Source organism: Vombatus ursinus, unplaced genomic scaffold (assembly GCF_900497805.2).
Source record: "Vombatus ursinus unplaced genomic scaffold, bare-nosed wombat genome assembly UNPS02014820.1, whole genome shotgun sequence".
In the NCBI taxonomy this organism is placed as follows: domain Eukaryota; kingdom Metazoa; phylum Chordata; class Mammalia; order Diprotodontia; family Vombatidae; genus Vombatus; species Vombatus ursinus.
In genome coordinates, this window is record NW_020954598.1 from 10,479,849 (window position 1) to 10,494,414 (window position 14,566).

The window sequence follows — 14,566 nt, forward strand, 5'->3', positions numbered from 1 at the left end:
ATATCTGCTGAGGGCAACTTTACTTCTGTACCTGTACGAAGGCCAGAAATTACACAATCAGGCATTCATTTCTTTGAATGAAAGATTTCTTGAAGACTATCCCTCTTTCTGATAGTCCTGTTAAAATGAATATTCTCTGTTTAACATGATTGCACTTGGGGAGGAGGGAGGCGATGGAAGTAACAAGAAAAAATTGAAACTCAGAATCCTATAAAAGATAAAGTTAAAAATTATCTTTACATGTAATTGGAAAAAAATTAAATACTATTTACATAAAAAATAAAATGAATATTCCTGTGGGGAAGGTAAAAACTTAAGCCCAATACCTTCGGAAGGAAGTATATCATGGAAAAGCCCATGGTGTAAGTGTTAGGGGTTGGGGTGGAGGAAAGATAAACAGGTTTCCATCTATTAAGAGGGAACCAAAAACAAACATTACCTATTTCACAGTTTGTGTTATGTTTGTTGGTGGTGGGTTTTGTGGTTGTTGGTGGTGGTTTTTTGTGGTGGGGGGTGATGGTGGGTTTGTTGTTTTTTTTTTTTTTTTGTAAGACCTATTAGTCTCAATTTCCTTATCTATAAAAATTGGATAATAATGGCACCTACCTCACAGGATTATTGTTAGGATCAAAATACTTTGCAAATATTAAATTATTATGCAAATGCTAGATATTATTGTTATCATGATTATTGGAGAGTTGGCTAGGTCCCTGAGAGGTTAATGACTTGCCCAGGGTCATATAGCCAGTATATACCCAAAGGTGTATATGAACTCAAGTCTTCCTGACTCCCAAGTGGACTCTAGAATAGTTTTTATTTTTTTTATTTTTTGGGGGGTGAGTGAGGCAATTGGGGTTAAGTGACTTGCCCAGAGTCACACAGCTAGAGAGCGTTATGTGTCTGAAGCCAGATTGGAACTCAGGTCCTCCTGACTCCAGAGTCAGTGCTCTATCCACTGAGCCACCTAGCTGCCCCCAGAATAGATTCTAGATATTTCACTGCACTGTCTCTCCCTTACATATTAAAGGTACTTAATGAATGTCTTTTAAATTGAAGTCACATGGGTTATAGAAAAAGCAGAGGTCATATGAAAACTTTTCTAGCCCATCATAAGAGGCAATTGTCACTGTTAGGGCCTCTGAAGCAACTAAATAAAGTTTCTGGGTACAACTGGTAGGTACCATGAGGCCACCAGTGATAGCCACAGCACTCTGTCTGGGCTGACATGAAGTGGGCCAGGTTGCTGGGCACTTATTCAAGAAATCATTTGTATATATTATTTCTTTCCAACTTTTTTTCAAATGTGGGGACCACATCACGTATTTCTTTTGCTTCTTTACCCCAACCCCAAAAAGTGTCTAATGTAAACCTGTACCCTCAGTGGGCATTCAATGGTCAGAACTGATTTTTTTTAAAAATCCCTGTGAATGAACCAGTCTTTCTCCATAAAGATAGTTTAAAGATCTACTGCTTTAAAATATATAGCTTAATTAAATACGAATCTAAAAATAAGATTCAATTCAATTAAAATCATGTATTAAGCACTACTCTTTTTGGAATTAGGGATATATGTGTTCAGTCATTTTTCCGTCATGTCCAACTCTTCATGACCCCATCTGTGCTTTTCTTGGCAAAGATACTGGAGTGAAGACATACAAAAACAAACAAACAAACAAACAAAAAAGAACACAATCTCTTTCCAGGAGAGTTTCTAATCTAGTATAGTGAGATGACATATAGACAAATTATAATACAAGTTAGGGTGAAATTATTCATAGAAGAGATAATAATAATAGCATTTATATAGTAATTGAAGCTTTGCAAAGCATTATACATACATTATTGCACGAGATCAAATTGCCTGGTAGATCTAAGAAGGGAGGTTCATACGGACTACAGGTTGCCAAGAGACAAACTCAGTATCTTGCTTGAAGGTGTACTCCAACAAATGGCATTTCCTATTATTACATTAGGAAAAGGAGGAAATATAAATCTAGTTCAATATAAAGGCCCCAGAGAGGAACATGGAAAAGTTTTCAAGATCAAAAGATTACATGTTCTTAACAGTTTCAGAAAAAAACATGAAGCCATTGAAACTCAGGAGAGGGATCAATACTGTTTACTCTAAGTCTCGTGAACTCGGACAACATGATCTCTTTGATCCCATACTAGAATCTAGCTGAATGGTAGCATGTAAACCCATGTTTCTCCTCTACTGGACAAATGAATTTAGTAGGGGGTGTTCCATTGACATTTCCATTTCTTCAGTCTTCATTTCGTGCTTTGAAACGGATAACTTCCCATAAATGTAAGGGGTGATCAAGACTCTCTCTATACAACATACTGTTAATGAGACTTCCGGTATTTCAAAATTATCACTAGAATATCAGGAATGCTTAATAGAATTTCCAGGAATCTCTCCAAGACAGTATATGTCTATTTTAAGAAGAAAAAAATTTCACCTTCTGTGAAAAGTCTCAGTTGTAACTCCTCTTAATGAAATGCTTGTCACCACAAGTTACAGTGTGAATGAATCTTGGCCATGATTACTTGGAGGACCATTGTGGCACTCTTGGGGAGCTCTCATTTTTGACTTCTAATCTTTCCTTTGTTTGCCTTCTCTAATATGGATGGATCAAATGAGATAACATGTAAAGTGCTTCACAAACTTCAAAGCGGTGCATGCGTGTGTGTGTGTGTGTGTGTGTGTGTGTGTGCATATAGATTCTATTTCACATTATTACCAGTCACACTGCTCTATGATTTTCCTCAGTTCCCCTTATAACCAAAAAACTGGAAGCAAGGTAATAAAGAGATATCAGGAAAAACAGTTTGGAATTTTATGAGAAAAAGTCACTAATCTGTTGGTACCCTTCAGGCTAAAGATTCCACTGCTAGGCATATAATCCAAGGTCAAAGAAAGAAAGATCCCATATGTAACAAAATATTCATAACAGCATTTTCTGTGGTAGCAAAAAACTAAAAATTAAATATTTGCCCATCAACTGGGAAATGGGTGAATAAATTGTGGTAATGAAGTAATAGAATATTATTGTCTGATAAGAAATAGCAAAAAAGAAGAAACCCAGAGAAATATTGTAAGACGTGTTTGAACTGACACAGAGTGAAGAAGAACCAGAAAACAATGTACACAGTTAACTACAATACCGTAAATAAAAAGGACATTTAAAAGAAGTCAAATACTACTTAATTGTAACAACCACTGTTGAAATCGAAAAGAAATGAAGAAATGCATCTCACTTGTTTCCTTACAAAAGTAGGGGAATATGAGTCCAGAATATTTTATATGCTATCAGAAACTTGCTTATCTTGTGCATGCCCGTGTATGTGCTTGTGTCTTTGTACATAAGCAGAAAGCAATACATACCAGAAATGACTGTGATGTAAAAACAACAGTCATCAATAATGCTGTTATTGTTTGAAAATAGTTTTTAAAAAGCACATTATATGCTTTAAAATATTACATAAATGCCAGTTATTTTTGTCAATCAGTTTTTGAAAATGGCTTAAATTTTCATGTACATGGTATTCTTAAACTTTTAAAGTTACCTTGTGTGATAGCACATGGATAGAAGTATTCAAGCACAGACTGGAGTCTCACCTCAGGGGTGTTGAGAGGATTCCTTAATGATGTAGAAGATTATTCATTCATCCAAATTTCAACGAGCATTTATTATATGCTTGTTATTTGCCAGGCACTGTGCTAAATGAAATGAATACAAAAACAAAATGGAAATAGTCCATGTGAAGAAAAAAGCTTACAGTATATTCTACTGGTGGGAAAGAAAATAGCCATATATAAGTAAATAATCTTTATGATGTAAATGTGTATACATGGACATATTTAATATATGCTAAGTACACATATGTTTACATACATGTGTATACATATGTGTGTGTTACTACGACCTTTGGAATATCTTGTATATGTATGTTGTTCAGTGATCTTTCAATCCTGTCTATCTGACTCTTCTTGACTCCATTTGGAGTTTTCTTGGCAGAGAAATGGGAGTGGTTTGCCTTTTCTTCCTCCAGCTCATTTTACAAGTGAAGAAATTGAGGCAACTTTCCAAGGCTAACTTGCAGAAGAGGTGCTACCCTAGACAAATAAAATCACAAATCTATGAAAAGACTTTTTAAAAACTCCTTAACAATATCTCTAACATATATATATATATATATATATACATATATTACCTAATCTCCACTCACACAGCCATCACTCACCTAGATTAAAAGCCCGAATCAACTCTCTCCTGGATTACTAAAATAGCCTTCTACTTGATCTCATTGCCCATTTCAATCATCCCCCACTTGGCTACCATAGAGAGTTGCCTAAAGAAAAGAATGCCTCAAGCATATTACACACACACACACACACACACACACACACACACACACACTCAATAAACTCCTGTGGTTCCTGATTACCTTGAGGAATAAATATAAATTCCTCTGTTCAGCATCTAAAGCACTTAACACCCTGAGTCCTTCCAGCCTTCCCTGTCTTCTTATAATTTACTCTCCTCTGTGCACTTTGCCAGTGACATTGCAGTGACATTGACTTACATGCTATTCCTCCCACACAATACTTAGGCTCCCATTTCTGGTTTTACCCTGACTGTACTGCATGCCTGACACATTGTAGGTGCTTAATAAGTGCTTGTTGGTTGACAGATTATATATTCAAAGTAATTTCAGGGATCTGGTAAGTGCTAACAATTGGGACAGTCAAGAAAAGATTCTTGGAGATGGCGCTTGTGATAAACCTTGATTAAGGGGGTAGGAATTCTAGCAGGCAAAGTCGGGGGAGACAGGGCAAAAGTATGAAGGTAGGAGATTGAATGTTCACAGCAAATGGCAAGTAGACCGTTTGGGGGTGGAATGTAGAATGCATGAAGGGAGTAAGGTGAATCAATCTGGAAAGAGACATCGGAATCAGAAAGTGAAGATTGGTCAAACTGAGGAATTTGCATTTTATTTCAGAGACAATAGGGAGTCACTGACACTTCTTCAACATTAGAATCATCTTCTATGTACATCTAAGCTTCCTTTCAACTTTAAGATTCTTTGAAATGGGAATAAATCAATGTCAGCCTTTCCAGATCACTCCTTAGTTGCTATCTCTCCTCAAATTATCTTGCATTCATTTATCAGTGGACAAATTGATTCTCCCCAGTAAAATGTAAAATTCTTGAGATCTGGGGCTATTTCATTTTAATCCCTATGGTCCCATCACCTAGTCAGTGTTTTGTCCATAATACTATAAGTGGTTAATACATAGTTGTTGAGTTCCGTTACTACAGAATATGTTACAATTTATTTTCCAAATTTATGATACTTCTCGTTTTGTTTTTAAAAAAAGTTTGTTTAACCCTCACTGGCATAGTAAATTCTGGCGCCCTAAATCTCAACTTGGGTATATTGTTGGAATTGGGGTCAAATGATACTGGCTCATAGCTCTCTGTCTCAAATTGCATATAAAATGGCTAAATCCCTATAACTTTTGAAAATGAAAGGGAGAAAGGGAAGATTGTGATTTTTTTTTCTTTTTCTAATTCCCAGGGTCAGAAGGGAGATGGTGATAAAGGTAGGCAATGGTGGTTTAACTTACCTGGCATATGTTGACTCCTGGGTCTCCTTTAGGGTGCCCCAATGCTTCTTCTAGGGTGATTGAGAACATAGTATTTGAAGTCAGGTGCATGTAATGTCACAGGAATAGGGAATAGTAATGTTAAAGGTAGGAACGTAGCTGGGAGATGGAAAATAACATCCAGTTTAAAATATCCAATGACTTATTGATGATATGGGCCAGGAGTTCAGGGAGCTGAGCCTCAGGGAGGTTAAGTGATTTCATCCCAAACATAGAGCCAGGAAACACTGGAAATGGGACTTGAAACAAAAGAAACCAAACTATGCGAATAAATAAAATCAAATTGCTCTTAATTAATTTCCATAAACACTTATAGCAATAAAGTCTCACAACCAATCAGTCTCATTTTAGATTCTAAAAGTGATAAAAATCCATTACCAGTGTTCAGCCCTGCTGGGTCTCTGTGCGATATCTCTAGCTGCTCAGCAGTTACTGAAAAGTTTCAGCAGTTTGGATGTCAAAGATTCCATATATCCCAATGCCAAGGTCAGAGAACTAACCATAGATCCAGTCAAGTTCACAACACAGGAGTTTGATTACTTTTCTCCAAGAGTCACCAACCAGAAGTTTTAGCATTTATTAAAAACTTATTATTTACAAAGCACTGGAAATACAAACAGAGAAGTAAGCCCATTCACATTCTAATGGCAGGTTTCAACTTCAAGTCAAATGGAAAGGTCCCATGGGCCTCAGGATGCAGCCAAGCAAGTGATAATGCCTGTTCTTTAATGTCATTTCCACTGACAAAATCCTATCTGTGTCTGCTACTGAATTATTTGAAAGTGCCAAGGACTTTGATTGCTAGAACTTTCCTTTCTGGGCCTTCAGTAGCTGTGGCTTTAACACCTATAACCTAGTACTTGCTAGGCTGCATCTCCACAGCTGGTTGTTTCTGAGGATGATGGCTGAAGGCACTAGGCTGGAAGCAGTGCTATTTACAAGCCCCAGGGTCCTGGGCTATCTCCATCAGGGTCTGAAAGGAGATGGTGGCCAATGTGATAGTAGTGGTTTTGCTTGCCTGCCACAAGCTACTTCTTGTTTTTCCCTCAGGCTGCTTCAGCTAGACCAGCTTGCCTGACCTGTGGGTGGAGCTGGTGGAGATAACTGGTCCCTTCTCCACAGGAGTTGCCTCCCCATCTCAAATATATAGAGAACTGAGTCAAATTTATAAAAATAGGAGTCATTTTCCAATTGATAAATGGTCAAAGTTTATAATAGACAGTTTTTCAATGAAGAAATAAAAGCTATATATAGTCATATAAAGTGCTCTAAATCATTATTGTTTAGAGAAATGCAAATTAAGACAACTTTGAGATATCATCTCACATCTCTCAGATTGGCTAAAATGATAGAAGGGGAAAATAACAAATGTTGGAGGGGACGTAGGAAAATTGTACACTAATACACTGTTGGTGGAACCATGAACTGATCCAACCATTTTGGAAAACAATCTGGAATTATATCTGAAGAGTTATTAAACTGCCTATACCCTTTGATTCAGGAATACCATTCTTAGGTCTGTTTCTCAAGGTGATCAGGGAAAAAGGAAAATACCTGTATGTTTTTAAATATTTATAGCAGTTCTCTTTGTGTTGGCAAAGAACTCGAAATTGAAGGGATGCCCATTAATTGGGAAATGGCCAAACAAGTTGTGGTATGTGATTGTGATGGAATACAACTGAGTTGTAAGAAGTTATGAGCAGGTTGATTTTAGAAATACATGGAAAGACTTGCATGAAATAATGAAGAGTGAAATGAGCGGAACCAAAAGAACATTGTATACAGTAATAGCAATATTGTTCAAAGAATAACTATGAATGACTAAGTTATTCTGAGTATTATAAATATTCATATCAGCTACAAAGGACCAATGAAGGAAGATGCTTTCTACCTTCAAAGAAAAAACTGATAAACAGAAGTATGCTGAGTATGGTTTTACATATATATTATATATATACACACACATATATATACACATATGTGTATATTATATATACATATATGTGTGTGTGTGTGTGTGTGTATATATATATATATATATATATATATATATAAAATATGGGGTGAGGAGGGAGCAAGGAAGACAATTTGGAACTTAAAATGAAACAAAAAATAAATTAAATCCCATTTAAAAAAATATCAATGTGGGCCCCTTTTCCACAATGATTTCTTGTTTCAGTGATGGCTTGGTATCTGGGCTAGCAGATAGGTCTAGTGGTTTGGGGAGGGCGATTGATATTCCCAAGGTTCTTGGGTTCAGGTCCTGGGCTGTCTCCACCAGGGTCAGAAGGGAGATGGTGGTAAAGGTAGGCAATGGTGGTTTAACTTACCTGGCATATGTTGACTCCTGGGTCTCCTTTAGGGTGCCCCAATGCTTCTTCTAGGGTGATTGAGAACATAGTATTTGAAGTCAGGTGCATGTAATGTCACAGGAATAGGGGATAGTAATGTTAAAGGTAGGAACATAGCTGGGAGATGGAAAATAACATCCAGTTTAAAATATCCAATGACTTATTGATGATATGGACCAGGAGTTCAGGGAGCTGAGCCTCAGGGAGGTTAAGTGATTTCATCCCAAACATAGAGCCAGGAAACACTGGAAATAGGACTTGAACACTTATGACTATAATTCTAGAGCTCTCTTCACTGTAATATGTTGTCTCTGTAATGAGGTGCATGATACTAGGCAAGTCTCTTAGCTTCTTATCTAGGCAGCTAGATGGAACAGTGGATAGAGCACCAGGCCTGGAGTCAGGAAGATTCCTAATGTCAAATACAGCCTCAGACACATACTAGCTGTGTGACTCTTAAACAAGTAACTTAACCTATATCTGTCTTAGTTTCCTCAACTGCCAATTAGGGATAATAACCTGCCTCCCATGGTCATTATGAAATATTTTTAAAGTGCTTAGCACAATGCCTGGCACACAGTGGGTGCTTAATAAATGTTTCTTCCCTTCCCTTCCTCTCTCCATTTCTCAGTTTCCTGATATCTAAAATAAAAGGTTGAGACCAGATGATTTTGGAGCTCTTTGCTAGATATAAAGCCTGTAATTCCACCATTTCAAGCCAGTTTGACACTGGCTCTAATTTCCTCCTCTTTAAATAATGGTATTGGATTTGATGATCCCTAAGATGCCTTCCAGATCTAACAATGTTCCAATGAACCTTACTTGATTACCAACCCATCCCACATCAGGGTACAAACTAACCAAATTAAATTGGTTTGGCATGTGGTAGGGGAAAAGCTCTGAGATAGTGATACAGTAGTTAAGAGACCCAAGATGTCCCAACCTCTCCAACTCACAACACTGCCTAGACATGTCTATCTCAGGATTCCTATTTTATGCTTGGGAAGGAAACTGAACAGAAAAAGCAACCCAAAACCCAGGCTCAGGCTCATTTAGTAAGGATGTGTACTTTACCTGACATATACTGGCAGTTACCATACTACAAGGGTTGGGGAATGGGTGCCACCCCTCTTTCATCTTCTCATGGGAAATATTCAAATGGAGATCTACTTGACACATGGGAAAATGAAGGAAGAAAAAGGACAGAGATACTCCTTTTGGCAGTCCTCTGAGTGAACCATCCATCTTGGCTTAGTGTCCAATCCTATCTGACACAATTTTGATGAAGCATCTCCCCTGCTTCAGCTATCATAAAGTAAAAGAACAGGGGACTATGCAGGGTTTGCTGCACCATACCAAAGCAATGAGTTCTGCAGAAATGATCAAAATTTTCCCTGGAAGCGGCCAAGACAATTCAGCACACATTCCATGGACTGGTCCCAAGACGCCCATTCAAAGATACATTCCCTGGGATGCGACTTCTGCTATATGTCATTGTAATAGAAAAATTATCTTATTCGAAGTATTAGTCCACCACTAAAAACATCAGTTTAGCATTAATTCAATTATTATTGGTTTCTTTTTTATAAATGCAGGGCCATAACTAGTAAGTTCAAAACTAGGGCAAGTGGCACAAAGGGCCCTAAACACAAGGAGGTTAAAGGGTATCATCAATTGAAAGAGGTAGGAGAAACACCACCCTGTGGGAACCACAGACCCTGAGACACTGGGATGAGGCTTCTACAGAGGTAGCTTTAAGGATATGGGGAACAATAAGATATAGACAGACCAGAGTTCACTTCAGTCTGCCGTCTGGTAGCTTGCTGTTTTAACTAATTAGTCTTGCTAACTAGGTACTAAAATGCTCTTGTTTCTATGCTATTATAGTACTGCAAGCATTCTGTTTGGCACCCTCTAAATTTAACCCCCGGGGGCAAAGTTCCAATCAACCTGCTCCAGTTGTGGCTCTATGCAATGTCTAAAAATCTTTGTCAAATATAGACCCTAAAATAGGGATATATATATATATATATATGTATGTATGTGTGTGTGTGTATACATATATATATATATATATATATATATATATATATACTGCTTTTCTTGTACCATTTCATTCCTACATCAGTATTTATGTGCTAATCCATTTTTAAAAAGAATCTTGACTGTTCAGCCCCAAATAATGATCGGCAAGTAGCAACCAAAATAACCTGACAGAATAATCCCTTGCAACAACAAAACACTTGTCATCTAAGGTAAATCTCCAAAATCTCTTGAAAAATTATTCCTTCCATTATCCTGAAGGCTGAATGAAGGTAGACATCAAAGCAGACAAAAGTCAAAGGAAAATAAAGGCCTACAGGTCAACTCCATTTATCCTCTATAAAATTGGTCTGACTCATGGACTCTGGAAAAGAAAAATATTTCATCCTCATGGCCTATCCCAAGTACCCAGCTTTATTTGTATGTATAACCTATAAGGGCTCATAGATCATTATCAAGAAATAATCTTTCCAGTTGTTACCTATACTTGTGTGGGTCATATCAAGATCTAATGTGTTTCTCTTTATATAGATGATATCAGTATAATCAATATGCATCTACATCTCTATCTAGTTGGGCAAACTCTCTCAGAAGTATTGAGTAACTTCACCTCCTCAATCACATTAAAACATGAACAGAACTAGGAACAGGGGAGAACAAAAGGGTTCCTCAGTCCCAGTTCAATGAGGGGCTATCACTCTCCAGATTTAACAGATGGCAAACCAGGCAGTTTTATGTGATGATCTAATTAGTTTTCAGCACCTAATTATCACCTCGCAATGGAATCTAGAATAAAGCTTTAAAATTCATAATGTTTAAAGGAATCCAATAGGGGTTTATTTTAAATGCTGCGGTGGCCATTACTTAAGTTAATTTTTTTTTTTTTATCAGAAGTGGACTTAATCCATCCAGAAGTCCCCAGGAAGAATTGGGCTACATCAAAGAAATCCCTTGATTAAGTAGTATGTTTGCATATGTTGTGTGCAATGAGGTAGGGTCCACTGTTCAGCCTGGTATGACATAAGTTGGGAAATTTAATTTCTTAAGCAGGAACAATTTTCAAGATAGCTGGGCATTGAAAAACTCTTTTCAAAGAAGTATAATTGCTTTTGAATATAAATATGTCTCCTAAAGCAGACTTTCTCAAAACGCGTCGCCTTAAGGGAGGATTTTAAGATGACAAATTTCCAGGCCAGCCAATATCCAGTTAGATCTTGATTGGGCAATATTCATTTAGGGCCCATTTTGGGCATACAGCCACCTATACTCAGGGTGATTCCATTATGACAATATTTGTTCACAATGCTCTGAACAGTGTCTGTCTTCAGTGAGAAAAGACACTTCCTAAGCTGAAAAATGCCAGACTAAAGTTAGATTCAATCATAGAATTGGGGAAGGATTTAGTTGGGAACTTTTATGCCTCTACAAACTTCCAGAGGTCATATGATTCTTCACTTTCACCTCCAAGAATGGTTGAGAAAAACCACTCTAGTGATACGGAATTGCTTTTAATTGTAACCCTTGTGTCAGAGACTCCCTATGTACATGAAGGTCCCCTTTTGGGGTGCTGAATCATTGTCTTCACCTAGATTACCTGGAATGTCAGTATCTAACACTTCCCTCACACACTCTCAGGAAACTGAAACCTGAAAGGTTGGTCACTGTTTAGGAGAGGAATTCTTAACCAAGAATCCATGAACTTGTTTAGATAGATAGACAGATACATAGATAGATAGCTGTATTTCAATATATGTAATTTATTATGTACCTTACTAATTGTTATTGTAATTGACGGGCAATTTTGATCTGAAGATTAGGTTGTGTTCAATATAAGGTATATAATGAACTGTGTGTTTCAGACCTCCTGGTCAAAGTTCTTGGCACACAGTAAATATGTTTTCGTTCATTTTATTCATTTATTCATTTCCTTCTATTGTAATTTATTCATCTCAAACTCAACATATCCAAAATAGAACTCATTATTTTCTCTCAAAAACCAACCCCTCTTTCAAACTTCCCTAGTTCTGTCTAAGATACCACTATTCTTTCAGTCTCTTAGATTCAGATCTTCATATTACCTTCAACGTCTCACTGTCCTTCACCCATGTCCAGTCAGGTGCCATATCTTGAAATTTCTGACTCCACAATATCTTTCACATCTTCTCTCTGCTCAGACAGCCACTACCTTATTTCAGGGCCTCATCACCTCTCCAGGTCTCCAAAGTAGGTAATACAGTGTAGTGGAAAGAGCACTGACCCTCAAGTCAGAGGACCTGGGTTTAAATCCCACCTATGGTGCTTATTGCCTATGTGACTTTCATTTCACCTTCCTGGGTGACCTCAGTTTCTGCATCTGTAAAATAACAACTAGATGGCCCCTAAGGTGCCTTCCAGCTCAAGAGTTGTAGAGCTATGAGACTTTCATCAGTGACTTAGATAAAAATATAGATGGCGTGCCCATAAAAATGAAGAGGGAAAGAGAACAAACATTTATTAAATATGTACTGTGCGTCAAGCACTGTGCTAAGCACTTTAAAATATTATCTAATTTGATTGTTACAACAACCCTGTGAAGCAGATGCTTATTCCCATTTTACAGATGAGGAAACTGAGGCAGGCAGAGGTTAAATGATTTACCTAAAGTCATTCAGTCAGTAAGTGTCTGAGACTAGATTTGAATTCAGATCTGGTTGACTCCAGGCCCAGCACCTTCTCTACCTAGCTGTCTCACTAGATGTGATAGTTGCACAGTGTTCTACCTTAGTCAAACAACATCTGGAGTACTGTATCATTATATACCTTTCCAGGCATCACATTTTAGAGAGGGTATGGATGAACAGGAGAGTGTCCATAATGGCAAAGGGTCTTAAGATTATATCGTAGACTGATCAGTTGAAGGAAACGATGACGTTAGTCTAGAGATGATGTTTGGTGGTGGTAACTGATGTCGTTAATTATTTGAAGGGGTGTCATATGGAAGAGCTTTGTTTTGCTTAGACCCAAAGGGTAAAATTATGAGCAATGAATAGAAGCTATAAAGAAGCAAATTTAAATTTGATAGAAGAACAAATTTCCAAACAATTAGTCTTGCTAAGAAGTAGAATGGTCTGTTTCAGAAGGAAGTGGATTCACCCTCATTTGAAGTCTTCAAACAAGGGCTGAATAACTATTCCTTGGATAAATCATATAGGTAGTTTCTTGTTTGGGAATAGGTTGGACCGGACACACTCCAAGGCCTTTCCAGCTATGGCATTCTATAATACCTTAGTTAAAGAAAGGATCTGAGAGAAGCTTTTAAAAGAAGGGTAGGAAGGTAGAGAATGAAGTCACATGAATCTATAAATGAGATAGTATCTTCAAGAGGAGGAAAGGACAGAAAGTAGAGGAGATAGAAGACATAATCTTTCTTCTTCACCATTCTCCAAAATGCTGGATGAAGGGCAGGACTAAAGAGAGAACTGAGGGTTAAAGTAAAAGTAGGAAAGTGAAATAGCAGTGAAGCAAAGCTAGTGTGACAGATAACGGTATGCTGATGAAAGCAGGAAAGAGGGAAGTAGGAAAGCTGGGTTTCTAGTCCCAAGTTCACCTCTTATTAATTGTGTGCCCCAGACAAGCCACTTCATCTAGTCCTAAATTTTCTCATCTATGGAATTAGGGGCTTGGAATAAATTATCAGTCCAAACAACATTTAGCATGGGCTTACTAAAGAACTGTGCTATCTGAGAGAGAGCCAAAAATGAAGAATAGCCCAGTGCAATGCCTCACTCCATAGATTTTACAATCCAGTAGTGCATATCTAACAGCTAACAAATGCTATCTAAAGTTCCAAACTGAACTAATCCATGATTTTCCCCTTCTAAACAGCCAATCCTTGTTCAAGATCTTCCCTCACTGCCTCAAATTTAACTACTAGGGGATCAAAAATTAGATTACAAATTGCAAGGACTGTGCCATTCTTTTACCACTTTATCTCCTGCATCGAGCACAATAAAGCACTTGGTATTTGCTGCTATCAAGAACAAAAAGAGGCTTTTGTCTAGCCTTCCCTTTCCCCTTCTAGCCTTCCTTTAGGTCATTTTAGAGCTCTCTATGTCCAGCTTCATTCTTTGCCTTCCCTTATGAAAACTTGTTAAGAAGGCCACTCAATATGCTGGGGAAAAATCACCGGGTTCTCAATGTATATGCTACCCATCTTAAACTCACACTGCTATTAAGATATTCGTGAAAACAGTGTGATGCAATGGGACGAGAGAGAGAGCTGGAGTGAGAAGACTTCAGTTCAAATCCCAGTTCAGCCACTTACTACTTGTGTGATTTCTGACAAGTTACAACCTCTCTGAGTCTCAGTTCACTCATCTGAAAAATGAGAAGATCAGACTAGATCATCCCTAATATTCCTTCTGGGCGGCTAGGTGGCGCAGCAGATAGACCAGTGGGCCTGGAGTCAGGAATACTCATCTTCCTGAGTTCAAATCTGGCCTCATATACTTACCAGCTG